General features: G+C 56.1%; 1 protein-coding gene and 1 long non-coding RNA gene across 9 annotated transcripts in view; one reads left to right on the top strand and one right to left on the bottom strand.

The window, feature by feature from the left end:
• PRKAG2 (protein kinase AMP-activated non-catalytic subunit gamma 2) overlaps nt 1-14743 on the bottom strand; it is a 269685-nt gene that overhangs the window by 134633 nt on the left and 120309 nt on the right. The window lies entirely within an intron of this gene.
• LOC102162071 lies at nt 2511-7347 on the top strand. The gene is made up of 2 exons (XR_002340249.1): nt 2511-3246; nt 4871-7347. It is a non-coding gene; the product is annotated as an uncharacterized LOC102162071 (long non-coding RNA).

Raw genomic sequence — 14743 nt, 5'->3', positions numbered from 1 at the left:
ACCAACGACAATAGGAAAATTAAAAAAAAAAAAAAAAAAAAAAAAAGAAAGCTGTGTCTCCTAACCTTCCAATCTCCCCAAGCCTTTGGAGACCTTCCTCAATAGAGTCTGCGGTGCCGCCAACTCAACCAAAGAAACTCGACGGTGCCCTTTCTGGCCCTGGAGCCCTTTCTTAATCCTCTCGGCAAACCTGGGAGGGAGCTGTCTGCACAGTGTGCCCAGGAGGGAGCTGTCTACACAGCGCGCCAGTGGTCCGGCACCTAGAGACACTGCACCTGAAGAGGGGTGACTCCCCCACGGGCTGTGCTGCTGGGAAACCCTCTCCCCGCCCCCCGAAGGCGGGGCTGGGCCTCAATCCCCTGTGGCCAACGCCAGGTATGTCTGTCTCCAAGGCCCACCGCCTCCTCCAGGAAACCCGCCTGGCTTCTTGGACCCTTGCTCTGATCTTTTAAAGGAGCCCGGTGCCCTCAGACCACCTCCCGGGCCCAGGGCACCAGACTCCTGCTCCTCCCCTAACCCCGAGCAAGGAGGCCTCTCCCGTCCCCATGGCTTGTGCGATGCGCTAAGCCTGCCCATGTGTCAGGTGCGACGTGTACAGGCTGAGGAGGCCCAGAGGCCTCTGGGAGGGAAGGCGTAACAGACGATGCCAGGGCTCAAAGCCTGCGATCAGACCCCGGGGGCCCAGGGGCACTCACCGCCCCCCATCACACTGCAGGTGGCCCCACCAAGCAGCCCCTTGGGGGACTGAAGTACCTCAGAGGAGGTCCCTGAGCTCTCAGCACCCCCTCATCACACCGAAGGGGCCGCTCATCTCACCCCCCAGGGAGTGAGCCCACGAGTGTGGTCCCAGGAGAAGAGGAATGGGGCCTGGCACGGCCTCGAAGGGCTTGCTGTCTAGGCTGGGGGACCACGGCCACTGACGAAGGAGCAGCAAACGTGGCTGCTACTTACAGCAGAATATCATCCATTGCCTTTTTTTGATTTTTTTAAGGGCTACACTCTCGGCATATGGAGGTTCCCAGGCTAGGTGTGGAATCGGAGCTGTAGCCGCCGGCCTGCGCCAGAGCCACAGCAACGCCAGATCTGAGCCACGTCTGTGACCCACACCACAGCTCGCGGCAACGCCGGATCCTTAACCCAATGAGCGGGGCCTACGTCCTCTTGGATCCTAGTCAGGTTCTTAACCTGCTGAGCCATGACGGAAACTCCTCATTCAGTCTTAGGAAGGAAGGCTACGCTGACACGCAATAACAATCACAAACGTACAAATGCTGTGTGACCCCACTTACACGGGGTTCCCAGAATGGTCCGATTCAGAGACAGAAAGGAGAGTGGCAGGAGCCGGCGCTGGGCTGGGGAATGCGGAGCTGCCGTTTAATTCGGGACGGAGTTTCCATTTTGCAAGATGAGAAGGTTCTGGAGGTGGGTAGTGATGAGGGTTGCACAGCAAAGGGACTGCACTTCACGTCACCGAACCACTGAACGCTAAAAGATGGTTAAAACGGGGCATTTGATGCTATGTATATTTTAGTACAACAAGAAAAGTGAAAAAAAGGACGAAAAGGAGTGACAGCCTTGGTGTGGGGTTCCTGGGCAGTGAGGGTTCTGTGGGAGTGAGGGGGGGGGGTCTCTAGAAACATCCAGATCCGAGGGTCCTGCCCTCAGCTGGTGCACCAGTCTGCTTCCTGCACCTCTAGTCCTGACCGCTCCACCTCCCAGGCGTTCTTCTCACTCTCACCCACACTTGTGTCCCACCGCAGCCAAACTCACAGCGCCAGGCCCTCCGGGGGCCTCTCAGTAAATCTACCATCCCATGCTCAGAAACCCACCCCACCCTCAGCAACTCCCCCTGCTGCACGCCCACCGTGTGCAGGCAGGGTGCTCAGAGCGTCACCCTGAGTCTTCGCAGCCACCTCTGGGGACCGCCACCCCACAAGGCTGACGGCGTGGAGCCAGCTTCGGCCCTGCCCTGCCCCTCGGGTCCCCTCCTTCCCCCAGTAGCCACCTCCAGGCCCTGTGCTCTTTAGAGACTCACAGACGTCACAGTGCCGTGGACGCAGGTCATTATGTGGGACTTTTTCCAGCTTTCACACATTCTGAAGTATGAGTCTACTTTCATGATTTTATTAATTTACTTGTTTTCCTTTTACGGCTATACCTGCGGCACATGGAAGTTTCCAGGCTAGGGGTCAAATCAGAGCTGCAGCTGCCAGGCTATATACCACAGCTCACGGCAGTGCCGGATCCTTAACCCACTGGGCGAGGCCAGGGATCGAACCTGCATCCTCATGGATACTAGCTGGGTTCTTAACCTGCCGAGCCACAATAGGAATTCCTTCCTTTCACGATTTTAAAAGTGCAATAAAATGGATTAAGATGAAATACATGTATTTTCAAAGGGGATGTATTTCTTCTCCCAGGGTGTTGAGTTCTGTGTTCCTGTCGGATGAGAGAGAACAAGGAAATTCCTCTCCACTACCACGGTCCTTGAAACATCTTTTCCACCCGGTCCCAAGTTCACTGCATCAACGTTTCCAATTCTTTCAACTCTTTCTCATAGGACAGGATTTCAAATTCCTGTCTTACCCTACTAATTAAGTCCTTGACCTTGAAAAATATTTACAATCTCGTAGGAGAATTAAGATTTAAGATTAAGAAACTGAATAAAGCCCAGATGAAATGACTTTATAATGAAGTATTAAATTCTGTGGCTCAGCCTGTAAAGGAGAAGACAGATGAGGTTAGAGGGAAGAGGCCAGCGTCCCTGTGGCTTGGAGAACCCTGCTGGGCAGACCTGCCATCCTGCCCCAGCCCCTTCTGCTCTTAGGCGGGCGGTTAAGGAGGCCTCAGAAGGCTTCACTGGCTGCACCTCCAAATCCATCTGGGGAGCCTCAGCCCAGCGGACCAGCCCTCCCCCACTTTGATTTTCTTTAATTTTTCAATCCCAGGGATGAAGATGATCTATTTTTAGTTGAGCAAGCGAGGAGTTGCTATAGCAACAGCTGGTGGTTACCAACCAGGACCTGCTAGAGCTCCCAGGCAGAAATAAACCCCAAGCGCGGGGCTTAGAGAACAGAACTCGTCGCCCACGCACTGGGTCCTCGCCTGTGGTCTTCCCACTGCTTCTCAATGAGCAAGTTCACAGGCTGAGCTTGGGTCCTTGCTGGCGGGGAAGCTGATCGGCACATGGGACCCTTCAGAGGATCCTGGGGGACTCCCGGGGAGAGGCTACACCTCAATGACCAGGTGAGGAAAACACTTGCATTCGTGCGGAGCTGGTTGATGGGCAAAAGGGGGGCAGGTAGTGCCGCACAAGGCACTAGATTACGCGGAAAGGAAGTCCCGGCTTTGGCTTACAGGCTAGCCTGGGGGTGGGGACAGGGCTCACATCAGCGGCAACATCTGCGGAGGCTGCGCAGTGCGTCGTCCCCCCCCCCCCCCGACCTAGTGCGTGTCCAAGAGAAGCATGAGGATGTGCAAGAGTGTGCACAGCGGCCGTGCGAACGGTCAGGGCCCAGGCTGGAGCCCCGGCAGCGCCACCGCGGAGCCGAGGGTGCCGGAGGTGTGGTCCATGAAGACCGGGCACAGACCCAGCGACCAAGTGGATGGACTTCAGCCACACCGGCAGCAGGCCTGCAGCTCCTAACATTGGAGGGAGAGAAGCCAGACAGGAATAGATCTCGCAGGGGCCCATCATATGAAGTTCAAAATCAGACAATGCTAATCCGGGGGGTGGGGGTTGGGAGGTGACTGGGCGGGGGGGGGGGGGGGGGGCGGCTCTGGGAGAGGCTTCCGGGGTGCCGGTGAGGTTCCGTTTCTCCATCCGCATGTCAGTTACACGACTGTGTTCTAACTGTGCCCATTCACAACCTACCATTTGTACATTTCTCCACGCTGCTGATTTAGCAAAACTTACATTAACAAGGTTACACGAATTAGTGCTGCGTTAGCCAAGAATCAACAAGGGGGTGTCAAAAGGCACCAGGTGCTGGAGGAGCTGGAGGGACCCTCCAAGAAGGGGCGACCCGTCCACGTGGCTTCCGTGGGTCCAGAGGCAAAAGCCCCTGGGCGTGGGCATCCAGACGGGTGGACGCCAGGAGCAGAGCAGAGGCCATTCCAGCTCTAGCCCCAGCCCCAGAGCTTTCTGCACCAGCTCCGGTCCTGGGGGCCCTGAGCTGCAGGTGATCCTGGCCCCCATCTCGCCGCGCGCTGCAGAGGCCCTTCCTATGTCTCTACATCACTCTCGGCACCAGCAGGACACACATGCACTAAATACACTTATCAGACAGGTTGACTTCCGGGCGTCTGGCTTATCCAGTGATGCGCACGGCACACACATCACAAAAAGGAATGTCAAGGCCGGGCTGGTCCACGGGCGATCATTTTAAAATGCGCAGAAATAGCAAATCACTATACGGTGCACCGGGAATGAACACAATATTGTAAGCCAATTACACTTCAAAAACAAACTCAGAAAAAGAGACCAGATTTGTGATTAGCAGATACGGCGAGGAGGGGAACTGGAAGGTGGTCAAAATATAGTCTTTAGTTATAAGACAAATCAGCACTAGCGATATAATATACAACATGACAAGACAATTAACACTGCCTTATGGTATACACGAAAGTTAAAGGAGTGAGTCCTAAGAGTTTTTATACACAAGGGAAATTTTTTTTATCTGTTATTCTGTATCTATATGAGATGATGGACGTTCACTAAACGTATGTGGTCATTTCATGGTGTATGTAAAAGTCAAGTCATTTTTCTGTCCACCTTGAACTTACACAGTGCTGTGTGTCAACTGTATCTCACCAAAACTACGAGAAAGAAGTCTATGATTAACTCTCATCATTTTTTCTTCTTTTTCAGCCACCCCATGGCATAAGGCGTTCCTGGCCCAGGAATCAGATCTGAGCCACCGCTGGGACCTATGCTGCAGCTGCAGCAATACCAGATCCTTTAACCTGCAGGGCTGGGCTAGGGATGGAACCTGTGACCTTGGCGCAGTAAAGATGCTGCCGAACCCACTGAACCACAGCAGGAATTCCTGTAAATACATATATATTTTTAAATAGCCCTGTTGGAAGAGTCCAGGTTTCACAACCTTCCCCCAAGCTCAACATGGTGGTCCCAAAGTCAGCGGCCCCAAAGATGGGTGAGAAGTTTGCCTTTTTTTTTTTTTTTTTTGGCTCTTTGCCATTTCTTGGGCCGCTCCCGCGGCACATGGAGGTTCCCAGGCTAGGGGCCGAATCAGAGCTGTGGCCACCAGCCTATGCCAGAGCCACAGCAACGTGGGATCTGAGCCACGCCTGCAACCTACACCACAGCTCATGGCAACGCCGGATCCTTAACCCACTGGGGAAGGCCAGGGATCGAACCCACAACCTCATGGTTCCTAGTCAGATTTGTTAACCACGGAGCCACGAAGGGAACTCCAGAAATTTGCCTTTTACCTTCATCTGAGATAGTGTCTCCATCTCCATCCATGGTGGGATCACCTCAAACTGAGTCATCGTTTGAAATCCACAGAAAGGGACACAGCAATGTGAAGAAAGTGACCTACTTGTATAAAGCATCCGCCGGCCTAGTTTTTTTAAGTCTAAATTTAGAACATCAGCATTTTCTTAAAGTAAGCCTGCTGGTGGTATTGTGAACACACAGCTCTAGGGAATATGGAGCAGGACAAAGTCAGTGGGAGGACCTCAGAGACAGGATCCTTGTCCCAGTCTGGGCAGCCCTCACCCACCTCTGTATCTTCAGTCTGAAGGAGTCACCTACACTCAGGAGGCACGCATAGTTCACCTGCTCAGTGCTCAAGTAACTGCTGAGTGCCTGCGAGGCACTGAGCTCTAGGTTAGGCTAGATCAGTTTGTCCCCATTTAACAGAAAAGTCCAGGAGTTCCTGTTGTGGCGCAGAGGAAACCAATCTGACTAGTATCCATGAGGATGCAGGTTCAATCCCTGCCCTCACTCAGTGAGTTGGGGATCTGGCATTGCCGTGAGCTGTGATGTAGGTCACAGACGAGGCTCGGATCCCGCGTTGCTGTGGCTGTGGTGTAGGCTGGCAACGGTAGCTCTGATTCCACTCCTGGCCTGGGAACTTCCATATTCCATGGCTGCGGCTCTAAAAAGAAAAAGAAAAATCCAACATAACGGTGGCTTGAGCAAGAAAGAGGTTTATTCTTCTTTCACACAAAAGCGGTCTGAAAGACAGGCAGTCCAGAGCTACTATGGCAGGGTCACAAGGTTAACCTTCCCTTCTCGGGGGGCACACTCATGACCCAAGATGGCTGCTGGAGCTCCAACCATTACATCTACGTTCAAGGCAGGGGAAAGATCAAAGGAACCAAGGGGGATTTACGTCTTCCTCTTTTTGAGTCTTTCTCATAAGTGTAAACACCACCACTCCCATGTCTAGCTTACTGAATAACTGTCACATGCCCTACAGAGCATATGCGTTGCCACGAGAGTGGCAGAGACCTGTCACAGGCGGAGAGAAGAATGAGACCCCGTCTCCACGCCCAAGGAGTGGAGCGAGACAGCCCAGCCCGAGTCATCAGACCCTGTGTCAAGTGATTGTCTTACTCAAAAACAAGTGAGACAGGCAGGTGCTGGAGAGCCCCAGGAAAGACTCTGCCGAGACACCTCCGGGCCGTGGACCTGGAGGAAGGGGCCGCAGGACAAGCAGTCAGTGCGACCCTCTTTGCTTTATGTTCTGAGGATAACCATGGGCCCAGAAGGACACTTCCCAGAAGGGCCAGGTGACCTAGAGGCTCAGGCATGGGGCAAACACAGGCTCGGCTGGGCGCTCGGCCCTCCAGGCAGCCAAAGTGGGTCTGGGGCTTCCCGAGCTGCTCAGGAGCCTCCAGAAGGGTCCCACCGTTCCTTGTCTGGGAGAAAGCCTGCTTTTCTGCTGGGGGAACTGCTCCCTTCCCTGTGCTGCCAACGAACTCGCCCTTAGTCAAGCAGATTCGGCAGATGTGGACCTGCCTCGGGCGACGGTCACAGCGGGGGAAGTCAGGAGCAGAGCTGCTCGGCTGCGGCTGCGAGGTGATGGCCGTCACCTTCCCTGACATCCCAGAGGGATGCTGAGCCCAGTGCCGGACACTGAGGATGGGCTTCCGGGCGCCCGAGACACCTGGGAGTCCCCCGGGGCTCTGCGAACCCCTCTGGGCCCCTCTGCCTGCCAGGTCAGGCCCGGCCTCGACCTGCACCGCTCCTGTGTCCCCGCCCCACTGGCCGGCCACCTCCCCCCGTAAGGCCCGTTCTTGTCCGGAGCAGCCTTCCCGCACGTCGACGTCGGATCCTCTGACACCATCTCAAGTTACTCCTTCATGTTTTATCACACGCTTGAATTACTATTTATGTGTGTTTGCTCAGTGCATATATGGTTCACCGCTGCAGCGGCTGCACCCACGCCCTAGGCAGGTGCTTAATCGACGGGTTCAGCGAACACGTGAACAGAGGGAGCCACAGAGTCAAACCGCAAGAGTCAGGATGTTCACGGCTGAGGCCGAGGCGTGATTCGTGGAGAACCAGGGAGAGAAGTCGGAGCAGGCTGAGGGGCTAGACCTTCCTTGGCGGGGCGGGCAGGACGGGGAGCGGGGCTCTGGCTGCAAGGAAACCCTGCCTGGGGGCCTCCCGAGGGCCCACGGGGCCGCCCATCCTCCCTGGACTCTCAGGGTGGTCTGGCCACACCTTCCTGTCACCTTCCTCCAGAAATAAGGCCAAAATCAGGCCTGTCCCAGGTTCCATGCGAACGTGGTCCCAAAGCATCTCCAGCAGAGTGTGTCTGCAGGACCACTCATCACGCGCCCCCTCTCACACCAGGCGGGCACGGGATTGTTTTGTGGAAAAGCGCTAACGCGGGGAGGCGGTGCCTGCGGGCTGGGCTGCGGTCATTCACGTGGCATGTCCTGTGGCCTGGAGGTGGGATGAGGACGTGAAGGGGACCCGTCAGGGACAGACAGCCTAAACTTGCTCTTCCGGTGCCTGAGCTGCTGGCATGTAAGAACCAGGAGGCCAGGGCGTCTGGACTTGGGGACACCTGCCCCTCCACGCTGGAGGCTGGACTCTTGAGGCAGGCAGATGGCCGCCCAGTGGAGCTGGACACACTAAGTTCAGGGCAAAGACAACAGCGAGAACGAGGGGCTGACGCCTTGTACTGACCACTCATTTTCCGGATTCTGGATGTCCTGGCATCTGGGGCCTTGCCAGAGCCCACCCCTCCTGAGCTCTGCCAGTTCTTCGAGTGTGCCTCTCAGGGGCAAACAAACAAGGGCGTTCCTGTCGTGGCTCAGCGGTAACGAACCTGACTAGTATCCTTGAGGATGCGGGTTCAACCCCTGGCCTCGCTCAGTGGATTAAGGATCCGGTGTTGCCATGAGCTGTGGTGTAGGTCACTGACGTGGCTCAGATCTGACGTCGCTGTGGCTGTGGTGTAGGCCAGCGATGACAGCTCCTATTTGACCCCTAGCCTGCGGTTCTAAAAAGCAAAAATCAAACAGACAAGCAGACAAAAAACAAACCAGTCCCAAGCTGGCACTGAGGAGCGCCCAGCTGGTTCTTACACTCCATGGGGCACTCTGGCCCGACGATCCCTGGGGCAGGTGTCAGACAACAGAACACCCCAGAGCCTGCGGAAATTATTCAAGCCAGTCCACCCTAAGCCCCTGGACTCTGCCTGGCCTGGCCTTCCCCATGGCAACCACAATAAAGCCCCCTTCCCTCCCCGTCCACCGATGGACCTGGAGCTTCCCTGTGTGGCCCTGCAGGGGTGCTGTGTCCCTTCCTCTTAGGAACGGGGGTGGTGAACTGCCTGTTGAGTGGCGTCTCTCCCGGTCCATCAGCCTCACGCACCTGAAGAACAATAAAACCTCCACTGGAAAACACACCTCCCCGACGGCCACATCAGCCTTTTCCTTTTTCTTTCTGTGCTCTGTGCTGGCAGACAGGAAAAGGTTTTCCAGGCTACATACATAGTCCGTTATTTGTCAACAGAATCACTTCAAGGGAAACGTGTTTGATTCTAGCAGAATTTCTCAGAAACCCCTACAGAAGCACACACGCTGCAACCATTTCCCAAGGCTTCCCCTTTCCGGGAGCACAGAGAGGGACGGCCACCCCAGGCCTGCAGGCTGGGGCTCTGCTCCTTTCCTCCCTCCCGCCCTCCTTCCTTCCTTCTTTACTTTTAGGGCCACACCCGCGGCATATGGAGGTTCCCAGGCTAGGGGTCGAATCAGAGCTGTAGCTGCCAGCCTAAGCCACAGCCACAGCAACGCCTGATCCGAGCTGCGTCTGCGACATACACCACAGCTCACAGCAACCAGATCCTTAACCCAATGAGTGAGGCCAGGGATCGAACCTGCGTCCTCATGAGTACTAGTCAGGTTCATAACCCACTGAATCACAATGGGAACTCCTCTCTGCTTCTTCCAGCCTTGTCTCCCCAGGAGGGGACTTGGCTTCAGATGCAGATAACAGACATGAAAGTGACAGGAAGGTTGAATGCAGGTGCAGCTGAGCCCTAGGCATTCTGTCCCTTATTTGCAGTGGGTTTGTGAAATCACCAGTCTTCCCTGATTTGCGTGACCTCTTTCAGCAAAACATTTTAGTTCTTTGAGTCGCTGAAACTCCCTCTGAATCTGTGCAAAGCCCTCACCTCACCATCTCAGCACTGCTCTTGGCCCTGGAGCCCAGGTGGGCGCCATGCCCCCGACTCCAGCTGGGGCGCTGCTGGCCCACCCTTACCTAGGGCACCACTCACCCCGGACTCCACAGGCCCAGCACGGGTCCGACCAGGGGCCTCCCTGGGAGGGGACACACTCCCTCTGCGGTGACACTCTGGACCACACCACGGCTGGGAGGGGCCTGCGGTGGCTAGCAGTGCCAGGGCCGAGGGCTGCAGAGGTACAAGGAGCATCCTAGCCCTCGGGGAATGTCCATGCCAACCCGTCTCAGAGGTTTGGACCACGCGCCTTTTCCTTCTCACTCATCAAAGACAAATTAGGATCTGAGAACCGAATTCACCTTCTCTTTGAGATCCCAGGTTGTCCGTCTGGCCTGGAAGCTCACAGGATGCCTGTGACCTGTGGGGAGCAGCAGGCGCTGACCCACCCAGCCAGGCTTCCCAGCCCCGAGGCATCACCATCCCTGTCCAGGGCACTGTGAGGTCCACCCATCACCTAGCTTCTTTCCCCCTTATGCCCGAAGTCGTTGCACGGGCTCTGCAGTCAGCTCAGACCCTCGCAGACGCCCTTCGTCCCCGCATCGTGTGTCCAGAACCGAGGCTCCGGAAACAGTGCCTCTTCCGGGCAGCCCCCAGCGCCCATTTCACTGACTCATTACCACTCAGGCCTTATTGCTAGAACGTTCCTAGTCTGTCTCGCCAGGGGCAGGAAAGGGGAGGGGCACCGCGAGTGACAGCCCAGCCACCACTTCTCCGTCCTCACCTGCGCCTTGGAAAACAAGTGAGCAGACGGCCGGGACGGGCACACCCAGCCCCGCTGCCGCCTGCCTGTCAGGCGGTGACCGGCTGACTCCCTGGTGATCCAGGGCATCCTCTGAGAGAAGATGAATCCAAACGTGCTTAGCTAAGATTCCCGGGGTGGGGGGGGCCCTGCCGGGGCCCCTCCTCCACCTGTTGTCAATGGGGCTGGTCCAGGGCCCGCCACCCAGTGTCTGGGGGAGGCCACGCGGAGGAAAAGAGCGCGAGCCCTTCCAGCTCGGCTTAGGGTGGGATGAACGGGAGGCTGTGAGCCAGGCCTCGTTTGACTTCTAGCCCAGAGAGACCGCTCCTGAATCCCACATGCCTCCACCACCAGGGACCTCACGGGGCCGAAGTTCCCACTGCAGCGCCATCTACGTGGGCACAGATTCAGCAGAGAGAATGGGAGCCAGGGCTGGGTGGCTCCAGGTGGGCTCTGGGCCTGCGGGGGGGGTGGGGGGGCACAAGCTCCAGTCCCAGCACTGCCTTCACTATGCTGTGGCCTCACCAAGGCCCTCAGGGCCCAGTGGTGCATTTCTCCAGAGCCCAGGGGCTTCCTCTCACGCCCCGCGCCCACAAGACAGCGAATAAACCAGGCTCGTGCCCACCCTCCCACTGAGTCCCCAAAGAGTGCTTCCTTCTGCCTCCTGCCGTCCAGCCGCACTGGCCTCTTGGTGCTCCTGGGCCATACTGGGTGCCTCTGGCCACAGGGACTGGGCTTCTAGGCGTCTGGAAAGACCCACCCCGGGGGTCTGCACGGCCCACTCTCTCCCATCACTCAAGCCCTGGCGGAGCAGCCCTGGGCCAAGCTGGCCAACCCTCACCCCGCCTCTTCCCCTGCAGCCCTCAGCACCGCCCAGCATCGCCACTGAAACAAGGGACAGGCCAGACACAAAGGACGAATGTCGTGTGGGTCGTACGAGGCACCCAGAGCAGTTGGTTCAGAGAGACAGGAGGTGGAAGGGGGGTTCCAGGGCCGGGGGAGGGCAGAACCAGCAGGTGTTGTTTCACGGCGCAGAGTTTCATGCGGGCCATGATGGAAAGTTCTGGAAATGCAGGGCGGGGATGGCTGCTCAACACCGTGAATGCCCTCCATGCCAGTGAAGGGCACACTCAGACACAGCTAAGATGGTAAGTCTTATGCTCTATTTTATTGCAACTTAAAAAACCATCACAGTGGTTTTCCCTTCGAGGGTGGACTGGCATCTGGCTCTGCTGTGTCCCCAGGGCTGGCCCAAAGCCGCAGCTCAGATCACTGCTGAGCCTGAAGATGGCTGCCGTCACTCTATTCTCCCTCTTTCTCCATGTGCTTGAAAATCTGCATCATGAAAGGATAAATGCAGATTCCACATTGGGATCTTTCAAGGCAGCACCAATCTGGAAACCAGGTGGGCGTCCAGAAGCAGCACGAAGGTCACGAGGGCACTGGCAGGGAGCAGAGGACCACGGTGGGGGTCAGGGACGGGGGAGGCAGGATGGATGGCGGACTTCACTCTCCAGCCTTGCCTTCGGGTGATGCAAAGAACTGCCAGTGCTTTCCCCCAGGGGCACAGCCAGCCGAGGGCTCTGCGGGCATCGACAGAGGACGAGAGAGCTGGGACAGGCAGTGTTGGGGTGACAGGTGCACGAGGAACTCTGGACTTTTCAGAGTTCACTCCCAGGAGGGCCAACGGGAGGAGGAGGCTCCATGTGAAGCAAGACTGGCCAGAGGCTCTGGTCTCCACTGTCACCTGGACCCCAGGAGACAGGGCAGAGCGCCAGCCTCCTGACACCCTGGTGGCTTCCCGGCTCTAGCGTCAGCCCCCAGAAGGGATGTCTTAAGACTGCAGACAGCTTTTGTTGAACTACCTGCCTCTCATTGCAGAGGGTAGAAAAGTTGCTACAGTCAACTCTCTTTTATCTGATTAGCAAAATCCTTTCCTAATCTTCTTTTCACATTTTTATGACTACGGCCACGAGCTTTTTGTCCACGTAATCTTGATCTCTATTGACCCAAGAGGCTAAAAGAAAAGGCTTAAGGGGCTCTCTGGTGGTTTAGTGCATTAAGGATCCAGTGTGGTCACTGCAGTGGCTCTGATCACAGCTGTGGCTTGGGTTCGATCCCTGGCCTGGGATCGTCTGCATGGCTGCGAATGCGGCCAAAAGACAAAGGCGTTAAGTTAAAATCCTGGCGTGTCTACCCCACGAAGCACACACCCCGTGGCAGAAGAGGCTTAGCTTTGCACAGGGAGCTCTGCAGGCACTAAACTCTGGGAACAAAAGGGACAAGCTTTCCATGAATTAGAATGTTCGAGGCCATTTTTTCACAAGGCTTGAAGTGTTCAAAAGTCCAACCAGAGCCACAGGCTTCCAAATGAAATGAGAAAGGCAGCCACAGGCACCTTAGTGGACTCAGGCCAACCATCTGGACCTCAAGTCTCTCTTTCGGTTGTTCTGGCTGGTCAAAAGGCTGGGGGATGGCTGGGGGGGTGTGTGTGCGTGTATGCGTGCGTGCGTGTGTGTCTGCGTGTATGTGTGTGTGCTTGCGTAGGTGTGTGCGCATGTGTGCGCATGTATGTGTGTGTGCATGTATGTGCATGCGTAAGTGTGTGTGCATGTATGTGCATGCGTAAGTGTGTGTGCATGTATGTGCATGCGTGTGTGTGCATGTATGTGGGTGCATAAGTGTGTGTGCACATGTGCGTGTGTGCCTGCATGCACGTGTTTGTGTGCTTGTGCATGTGCATGTCTGTGTCACAAAGGAGATGTGTGTGAGGAACGCTCCACCTCGAGCTGCACACAGTGAGTGGTTCCCGGAAGAGATGCCAGAAGCCGCCGTGGCACCATGGCCACAACCTACGTTCCCTTGATTTGGGGAAGACAGAGGGTAAGGGAAAGACAGACCTCTTTACAGCCCTCACCGAAGCTGTCTCGGGGGAGGAAGGGCCTTCTCGGACATTCTTCTGGCTGCAGGAATAACTGTAGGAAGGACAGGGAGAGGCCGGAAAAGAATTTAAAAAAACAAACAAACCTTGAAACAACGCTTGCGGAGAACCAGGGGTGGTACCCTTTCCATCCAGCCCATAACTGGCAACTCTGCCGTGGAAGCCTGTGATGCCGGGGAGGTGGCAGCATGGGCAGGACAAATGGAACCCTCCTTTGGGGACAGGGTCCCTGTCCAGAGAAGCCCGGGGGCCACTGCCCAGGTGACGGGGGTGGTTTTGGAGGGGGATGGTTAAAGCGGGTCCTGACGAGGAAGGTGTAGATGGAGGGAGGGAGGTGTAGACAGAGGGAGGGAGGATTGGTTCACATCCCGTTTCTTCCTCGTTCGGCACATCCATGCCCAACACTGACCCAGGGGCCAACACCCGCCGTCTGGCCCTGCTCCCACCGGGACTCCGACAAAAGAAACATCAGGACTCAGTGTCAACCTGGATACCTGGGCTGCTTCCCAAGTCTCAGACGAAGGTTCTGGAAGGAGCTCTGCCTCTCCTGACCCTGTGGTCAGAGCTGGCATTTGCACGTGAGCACTTGGGAAACCTGGTCGCCATGCAAATATTATTTTTGATCTCAGAAGCACAGCAGACAGGATGACAGCCAAATATTACACACAAGGGGAGAAACCGCTGTCTGGCAAATAACAGGTTTCGAGAAGGGCCCAGCCCGTCCCCATCAGCCAAACCAGACTTTTAGGTAAGGAAGCGGTTTCGATTTAATTCTACGGTAAATGGATGTCTGCTACTTTATTATTTAAGTCTTCTTTTTAAACCACGTCTATGAACCCAGCCCAGGATGTCCGTCACAGTCCCCCCACCGCCGGGCCCCGCCCCGGTCAGGGCTTGGCATCGGGTTCCTCCAGAAATTCACCTTTGTGTGCCATAAATGCTACCCTCCGGTTCCCTCCCAAGACTGAAATCTCCCCGAACCCCAGCTGCTGTCCCCTCTGCTTGTCCTCCCCAGGGTCAGCGGTGTCACACTTAGTCCACTAGAGGCTTCCAGACGTAACTGGTTAAACTGGGTGTAGCAGGAGATAACAAGCTTTAGTTACCTTTGTCCTTTCTTACTACGGACAGACCTTGGAGACACGGTGGGTGCGGCTTGCAGGGCGCTGCGACAAAGCCAGCGTCGCGACAAAGGGGGCCACACAATTTTTCAGTTTCCCGGTGATTATAAAGGTAACATGTACACGACGGTGTCGTCCGCTAGGCGTGCAATCGCACTCCGTCTCCAAAAACCACGTCCATACCTTAATCGAAAACCACTTGATTGCTAAAAGA

This window comes from Sus scrofa, chromosome 18 (assembly GCF_000003025.6).
Source record: "Sus scrofa isolate TJ Tabasco breed Duroc chromosome 18, Sscrofa11.1, whole genome shotgun sequence".
NCBI classification, from domain to species: domain Eukaryota; kingdom Metazoa; phylum Chordata; class Mammalia; order Artiodactyla; family Suidae; genus Sus; species Sus scrofa.
Note: the sequence above shows the minus strand (reverse complement) of the source record. Positions and strands in the feature narration are given on the sequence as shown.